The following is a 9238-nucleotide window of genomic DNA, read 5'->3' on the forward strand; positions in this document are numbered from 1 at the left end:
AACAACCAACCAACCAACCAACAACCAACCAACCAACCAACCAACCAACCAACCAACAACCAACCAACAACCAACCAACCAACCAACAACCAACCAACAACCAACCAATCAACTAGCCATGCAAGCAATCAAACAATAACAAAAAGTAAAAATGAAAACAAACAACCCAACAACAACAGCAATAAGAACAACAAACCCCCAAAACCCAAAACAAAAAACAGAACCAAAGTCAGTCAACTTCAGTAGGTTTAGACCTAGAATTCAGGCCCGCAATCCATGGGCAGTTAATGAATCCAATGTGGGTCTTCCTTGAGCATACACCACTTGGGGATTGGTATTGATGCTTGGTGGCTCTCCAAGTTTTATAATCTACCTCATACATGTGCAGCTTAGACCCACATTGGTTCCAACACAGATACGGGTGGTTCTTTCTCAAGTATCTGTTCTCCAGGCTCTTCAGCAGTCCACAGAGTTCACCACCCACTCCTCTTCTGTGCAGTTATGCACTGCTGAGCTGCTGTAGCACTCAAAGTGACAGGAGATAAGAGAGGACAATATAGGGACTCTTTTCCTTTTTCTTCTCCTGGAACACAAGGACAACATTTCTTAGGACCAGACAGGTGAGGTTTTGGATGATGGGAGTGGTGACTCCTCACAGCTCAACAGGCCAAACTGACCCAAGGTCGATGTATAAATATAAATAAATGGTTGTTGTGTTAGTTTGATTCTCTGTTACAGTGGCAAACATCATGACCAAAGCAACTTGGGGAGGAAAGGGCTGTTTGACTTACAGGTTACAGTTCATCATGGAGGAAAGTCAAATCAGGAACCTGGGGTTGGGAGCTGAAGCAGAGACCATGGAGAAACTCTGCTTACTGATTTTGTTTTCTGTGGCTTGCTCAGCCTGATTTTTTTTTTTACTTACCCCAGGACCCTTATGCCCCACCCAGAGTGGGCTGGGCCCTCCCACATCAATCATTTAGCAAGAAAATTCTCCACAGACCAATCTGATCGAAGTGATTCCTCAGCTGAGGTTCCTTCTGTAGAGGTGAGTTTTTGCTACACAGCTTTGTGCTCCTGGTGATAGCATTTCCAGTCACCCACCCAGGGAATCTTTGGATCCGAGAATGAAAGACACACATTAGCTTATTTTTAAAATGCCTTGACTGGTTCAAAGGCTGGGCACTCCTAAATCTTCCCCTGCTCCCCTAGGCCAGTGGCCACTTACCCGAGATCTCATCTGGTTGGTTGGCTTTATCTCCTGCAGCTCCTACATTTATCTGTATCTCTCCCCTGAGTCATGTCGATCCTCTCTCCTCCTCCCTCCTGTGTCCTAGCCCTCACAAATCTAAGGTTCCTGTTTGCCCAACCATTATCCTCTGGTATCTTTATTGATTGATCAAAAACCAATTGGGGACAAGGACCTTCAGTGTTTGGACAGGCTGATTCCTGATTGAGTCAAAGCATTAGAACTAATTTCCAATACCCTCGTCCCAGATGATGTTACTTTGTGTCAAACTGACAAAAACCTAATCTACCCAGTTGTTCATCAACATTCTCTGGAACACGGAAGTCTTTTTTTTTTTTTTTGTTTTTAGTTGTCTGACCAGAAAATGGGGGATTCTTTGGAAGGTTTGCTATTTGTGCCTGTCTCAGTCTCCTGCCTTAGGACCAGCTGTGGCTACATGAGATCTGCATGGGTAACAGGTCAAAGTTCAGAGTGTGCTGAGTGTCTTCAAGTCTTGGTCACCTTTTCTGATCTGCCTCCTACTGACTACTTTTCTGTTCTGGGAGAATTTTATATTGTAGCCAGTGAGAAAGAGTCGAGGGTGCAATTTCCTTCATCTTGATTGGCATCTGGAGTCCTCACACTTCTTGTGTGAGGAGCTTTCACACTTCAGAGCAGCGACCTACTTAGCCTGCATCTGCTTTAGAGGTGTGAGACATGTAATCCACCAGTTCCAGGTCTGGTGCTTTTGGGCCTGTGCAGGGAACTTCGGGTGACACTTTGTTCTCTGCTGTGATTCTTCCACACTGGCTGGATATAAAATCCGAAGGTTTTCTTCCCTTGGGTTGTCTGCAGCAGCCACTGTCATGGTGTACATGTGCACATGTGTGTAGACATGTGTGCACAAATGTGTGTGTGTGTGTGTGTGTGGTGTGTGTGTGTGTAGCATCTTGGGTTCAATGTCTAACAGTGTTTCCTCAAATCACTTAGGTTTTAGTAAACTCAAATATCTTTACAAAGAGGATAGTGGAGATCTTTTCTAAATCCCCTGTAGTTCTGAAGATAGGTGTGATGGTTTGACTATGCTTGGCCCAGGGAGCAGTACAATTAGGAGATGTGGCCTTGCTGGAGTAGGTGTGGCCTTGTTAGAGGAAGTGTGTCATTGTGGGGGTGGGCTTCGAGACCCTCCTCCTAGCTGCTTGAAAGACAGTCTTCTCCTGGCTGCCTTTGGATTAGGTGTAGAACTCTCAGCTCCTTCTCCAGCACCATGTCTATGATCATTTCTTTCCTAAATAGCTCTGTGCATTGTATTATGCAGGATTTTGTTTCCCATTTAGCCTTGTCATTGTTTATGAAATATGTGTGCATGTATATATTATACAAGCAATATATATATACATGTGTGTGTGTATGTATATATATATATTGCTTGCTTTCCCTGGCTCTACTTGTGTACTTGATCGAACTTTTCCTCAGAATGTAGAGTCCTCATTCCACTGATGTCTTAGAATCCCTGTGGACTATGCACACATCCCACCCAGGAAGTAAGCCTGTGTCAGGAAGCAAGCTGCTCCCCACTAGCACCACCCTTCTTTCTGAGCACTCATGAACTATGACAGAGAAGTGTGGCAACAACCACAGACTCAAAAGAACAATTTCAAATCCAGCTCTACCCCAACTTCTGTTTGTTTTCTATTTAGTAAGGGCCTCACTCTGTAACCCTGGCTGGCCTTGAATTCAGGATCATCCTCCTGCTTCAGCCTTTCTGGTGCTGGAATTACAGGTGTGAGCTGTCACACCCAGCTAACTGTCTTCTGGGTTGCCTTTTGGCATCAGCTCTGACATTAGCCATGCCCCCAAGGAGGAGGTGGTTTCTCTTCAGGAGGCTGGGGACAGATATATACTTGCCTAGAGTTTCCCTTACTGTTCTATAGCCTTCAGCTAGAGGAGGGAGCATTTGTATGCTGGTGACAAGGCCAGGCAGATGGCAGTTTTCTGAGGCACCTGTTTTTCAGCTGTTTGTACCCCCCATGGAGGGCAGAGTGTACATGAATAAATATAAAACAATTCCACAAACTCTGTTTAGGATGCTAGTAAGCAGACAAGTAGAATAAATGTTAAACAAAAATCAGTACCCAGGGATATTTGTGTATATGTCATATTTTGCCCAGTGCGCATGTATTAATCTTTCACTGGGAAGGGTGAATTGGCATTAACTTAATCTGGTGCCATGCTCAGAATTCCCTGGGCCCATTTTCCATTTGGAGTGAAATCAAGAAGATTAGGATGTGAGCCTGATCTTTTTCTTCTCCGGTACCTTGTGAAAGACAAGCCTCTTGTGTTTTGGGGTGATGTAATTTTCTTCATGGGAGAGGAGCATGAGATTAGTGCTTGTCCCCCACCTCTGAGTCTGGCTTTTGATTCAATTAAGCTGTAGGAGTAATCTTTTAGTAGAGTGTTCTGTTGTAGCTTTAATGCCACTTCTGATTTTGCCTCTGTGGACAGGGCCTGAGTCTCCTCCAAGTGTTCAATTAGGATAAGTTACGAGAACAAAGTGGGGGAAGTGACATTGGATATTATACCAAAGCCATTTATGCTATCAAATAATGATGTCTCTTTTCTAGAAACACATAATTATATTTGGAATTCACGATAACATTCTCCAGTATTTCAAAATCCAGACCACATACAGATAAAGTATCAGAGGAAGGAAAATGCTTTTGATGTGTCAGAATTCATTTCTTTTCCAAGTCATTGTGCTTTGTCTAATAGTAAGTGAATGGGCACTTATCAAAACATAGAAAGGTTGTTGTTCAAACGTTCCACTCTGAGCATTTGCCCAGACTCAGTTTAATCTATTCTATCAGCATGAGGAATGCTGAGAGAGTATAGCAAAGGCACTCCAGGAAGAGACTGAAACCTACATTAGGCATTGCCCCTAAATATTTTAAAAATATTTACTTAAGTTATAGAAATAATGCATGAACAGTTACTTAATGTAAAAATGTGCAAATAATACTTGCTTAAATACATTACAGCACAAAGTAAAAATTTCTTCTATGAGAAATTTGGAAATCTATCTTTTCATGGCTAACACCTATAATTTAGCATTTTTTATAATAAGCTAATTTTGTAGCTGCCCATTAAAGTATGTAATTTATTATTTCAGTTTCTCTTTCTACTATTTTGCATTTTGGTTTGCTTCTCTTTAGCAAGGAGATTTATTATGTAATTTTCTAAAGTGTAGCACTTATTTTTTTTTGCCCATTAATGTCTCTATTTTTATGATTTGCTTTGCAGAATCAATCACTGTGGTGTCTTATGCTTATTTCCACATGTGTCTTATTCTCCTGCTAGATTGTAAGTTCCTTGAATAGTAGAAGTCTAAATCCTGTGTCTTCTTGTACTGTATTATTTTATTATCTTATTTAAATTCTTTAAATTTATATATGTGAGTACACTGTTGCTGTAGATACACCAGAAGAGGGCATTGGATCCAGTTGTGAGCCACCGTGTGGTTGCTAAGAATTGAACTCAGAACCTTTGGACGAGCAGTCAGTGCTCTGAACCCCTGAGCCATCTCTCCAGCTCCCGTACTGTATTATTGCAAGAACATTACATACAGAAGCTGTTAAGTAAATACTTTTCCTTGATAGAAATGATAACATGCAGATAAGCATTAGATTAATTCCAATCTGCTACACTAGTCTTCATGTTACTTCCAGGAGATGATGCTGGAGGTATAAATCTTTGCTATATCCAGCAGGAATTGTGATTTGACTTGACTTTCTTCTCTCTCTCTCTCTCTCTCTCTCTCTCTCTCTCTCTCTCTCTCTCTCTCTCTCTCTCCCCCTTCTCACTTGCTGGAGGAAGGGTATAAACTTATGGGCTTATGACTTAAGAAGGGATATAGTTTATTACTATGGGGCAGCCATGGCAGCAGGAGCACGAGGCACTGGACACACTGGATCCTAAGTCAAGAAGCAGAGAGCAGGCCAGAAATAGAGTTGGGCTATAAAGTTCCAAGGCCTACTCTCCCAGGGGCCATTTTCCCATTCGAGGCTTTACTTCTTAAAGGGTCTATGCCTTAGCAAATATCACCATCAGCTGGGGACCAAGTGTTCAGATCCATGCAGTAGAATTGGATATAGGCATCCTACATTCAAACCACACACTGTTAACAGTCCTAACCCTGTTAAAAGTCCACAGTCTTAGAGCCAGTGAGTCACTGGCTTAGTGAGTAAAGGATACTTACTGCCAAGTTTGATGACAGGAGTTTGATTCCTAGAACCCATGGTAGAAGGAGAGAACTGCCTACTGAAAGTTGTCTTTTGACATTCATATATGTGCTATGACACACATCCACATCTACAAGCACAGATCTACACATGCACACAAATGAATAAATAAATGTTGAAAAAAAAGTCCAAAGTCTCTTCTGAGACTCTATAGGCAAGCTCTTAACTGTGAAGTCTTGTAAAAATAATAAAGCAAGTTAGATGACTCCAAATATATGATGACAGAATAAATATGTCCAATCTAAAACTTAGGAACAGGAGGATAACGGGAAAGATGGGGCCAAAGCAGGACTGAAATCCTGTTGTTTCAAGGTAAACACCAAATCCCAAAGCTCCACGTCTGGCATCCAGGACTGATGATGGGATCCCTGGGCTCTGGAAGCTTTGGGTAGTAGTCCTGCCTCTCCAGTTCTGCTGCCTGTAGTGAACAGAACTATACCATATACATAGTGGGCCAGTCCACTCTATACCTACAGCTTTCTCTGGTGGGTGTCCCATGGTCTCGGCATCTCCAGCATCCTGGCATTTCCATTGCAATTTAGGCTTCACTTCCCAGCTTCATTCAGTGACTTCTCAGGGCCTCCTTGCAGGGAATTCAACTTTGCCACACGTTGCCTGGCATCAGCAGATTTGTGGAACCCGGATGCAGGTCTCCATTATTTGTTCATCGCTACATTTTGCGTGTCTGAAAAGCCAGCACCATGTTGACAACATTGCCAAGCTCTGCTACTAGCTCCCCTTCTATCACAGCTGTGATGACCTCTGGCTCAATCAGGGAAAACACTCTCCTAGACAGTTGTTTTTGAGCAGGGACACCTGTCAGCTGCATTCTCAGGTCACGCTTAAATAATTTCAATTTTCACAAATTAGAGCCTTTGGTTGGTGGTGTCTTGCCTTCAGTGTCCTAGGGCAGAACAAGGGGTTCTCTTTAATGATGTAAATCTGTCCGACAATCATATTTGCTTTCTCAGAACGTTCCTTATCTATGGCTTTAAACCTTTTCTTGCCCTGCTCCTTGCCAAGCTGCACTTTTTGTATCTTTCTTCCCCATTTGTTGCTGTTCCCTGCAGTCCTGGTTATGGTTATTGCAGTAAAGCCATAGATATGCCACAATATAGCACTGGATGTTATTTCGTATTGAAATTCCCTCTACCAAACAACATAACCAATTGCCTTGAAAGGCAGAACACAGGCAGTTTTTTTTTTGGAATGTATCATCATGAATGGTGTCTAGTCTAGTTTCCAAGTTTTTGGTTTTCTCTGAAGCCTAGTGATCCAGTTCTCCTCTGTTTGGATTTGTTCACATTCTGCTTTTCCAAACTTCTATCAGAGTAGCCTGTTAAGTTCTCCTTATGGCTTTCTAGGATTTCTCTAAGCAGACCTCTTCAAACTGTCAGATATTCTTCCAACAAAGCTGTCCCAAAGGTCTAAGGACCACACAGCTTTACCACAGCAATATCCCCACTTGCCAGTGCAAATTTCCTGTGCTAGTTTTTCTTGCTATTGTGACAAAATACTGGACCAAGCCATAAGAAGAAGGCAGGGCTTATTTTGGTTAATAGCTTAAGAAGGGACACAGTTCATCATGGTGGGGAAGGCCTGGTGGTAAGAGCCTGGGGCTGTCACAATTCATTCACAGTTGGGAAGTAGTGATTATTTCTTAAAAAAAAAAAAAAAAAAAAAAGAGAGAGTAAGCTAGATGTGGTGACACCTAGGAGGCTGAGGCAGGAGCATTGTTACATGAGCCAGCGTGAGACCTTGTCTCAAAGAAACAAAGAATGCGCTGATCTTTGGAGTTTCATTTTATGGAAACTAAATTGAGCATTCAGGTTGAAATTGGGGTACAGATCAAGTGCCTCCTTTCTATGATGCCTTTCTCACCCCTACCCTCCTCATGCACAGAGAGTCCTCAAGCTCTGAAATCATAGTAGGGACAAGGTGAACATGCCCTTCTCTGTAGAGGGCTGTCAAGTCTGACAATCTGCTGACATCAGAGGGACCACCTGGTTTTCAGACTGATTCCCCGGAGTAATTGTGTCAGTGGTGGCAAGGGCAGGGACACTGTTTCATGTCAGTTGCCCACAACAGTCTCAGGGATTCTCTTAATCCTTTACAGACCTCTATCTAGGGAAAACTAGATCTGTGGCTCTGATTCAGAAAGGGGTTTCAAGATGAGCCATTGTGACGCAGGGTTGGAATTTATTAAGAGATTTCAATGGTGGATCTTAAACATGAGGGTGGAGAGAGACACCTGGGAAGAAAGTAAGACTTGGGAGCCCGGAGGAACACGGGCCTCTCTGAGAGAATCACTCTTTACACAATAGCCACATTATCTTTACAGAAGCTATATTTAAGATCTGTTATTTTTAAAGTCACCATCTTCAAAAAGTTGTTTGGGAATTCAGATGAGATCACAGGGTGGTTCTGGAGGTGTACCTGACAGGATTAGGATTGACAGAGTAAGTCTAAATCACAGGGACGCAGGAGGGCAGGGTAGCCTCATTATAAACAAAGTTACCAGTCTTGTTTGAGATTCTCAGAAAATGTGTGGAAGGGAAATGAAGCCCTACCCATGGTCATAAGCATTCAGACCTTAAGCCTGGCCCCTACTGTAATGTCAGCGCTTTGTCAGCACCCTTAACTGCAAATGCTAATCCTGTTGGAATTCTTGGTGTTTCTCTGGTGAAAAGCTCTTAAGGCAAGAGGCTCTTGCCTCTTCCCATCTTCCCATAACTTTCCCTGTCTATCTGTCATGCTTTGATTGTTTTGGTCTTCATTCTATTCATATAGGCTTAAGTCAGATTGTGTAAATGAATATAAAATCAACTTGGTTTTCCCATTCTATGGATAAAATGCTTTTTTAAAATAAGATTTATTTATTTATTTTATGTATGTGTGGACACTGTTGCTCTCTTTAGACACACCAGAAAAGGGCATTGTATCCTATTACAGATGGTTGTGAGCCAGTATGTGGTTCCTGGGAATTGAACACAGGACCTCTAGAAGAGCTGTCAGTGCTCTTAACTGCTGAGTCATCTCTCCAGCCCTGTAAAGTGTTTTTTTAAATTAGAGATTAATGGAGGAGGGCTCAGCACATGATGGTAGTTTCTTATTGGTCCTGGGTTGTATAAGAAAGCAAACCATGACGAGCAAACCAGTAAGCAGCACCCCTCCATGGCCTTTGCATCAGCTCCTGCCTCCCGGTTCCTGTTCTGCTTGAGTTCCTGTCCTGACTTCCTTCAATGATGAACAGTGCTGTGGAAATGTGAGCCAGATTAATTCTTTCCTCCCCAAGTTGCTTTGGTCCTGGTGTTTCATCACAGCAATAGTAGCCCTAACTAAGACATGAGTTGACATGACAATGAGGCAGTCTTTGGAAAGAAGCAATGAAGTAGAGGCAGGAGGATTGTGAGTTACAGGCTGGCCTGACCAAGGCAGTAAGACTTTAAAATGGTGGCACGCTGAGCAGTGGTGGCGCATGCCTTTAATCCTAGTACTTGGGAGGCAGAGACAGGTGGATTTCTGAGTTCGAGGCCATCCTGGTCTACAGAGTGAGTCCAGGACAGCCAGGGCTATACAGAAAAACCCTGTCTCGAAAAACAAACAAACAAAAATAATAAAATAAAATAAAATAAAACAAAATAAAATGGTGGTGCATGCCTTTAATCCCAGCACTTGGGAGGCAGAGGCAGGCAGATTTCTGAGTTCGAGG

This window comes from Mastomys coucha, unplaced genomic scaffold (assembly GCF_008632895.1).
Source record: "Mastomys coucha isolate ucsf_1 unplaced genomic scaffold, UCSF_Mcou_1 pScaffold22, whole genome shotgun sequence".
Taxonomy (NCBI): domain Eukaryota; kingdom Metazoa; phylum Chordata; class Mammalia; order Rodentia; family Muridae; genus Mastomys; species Mastomys coucha.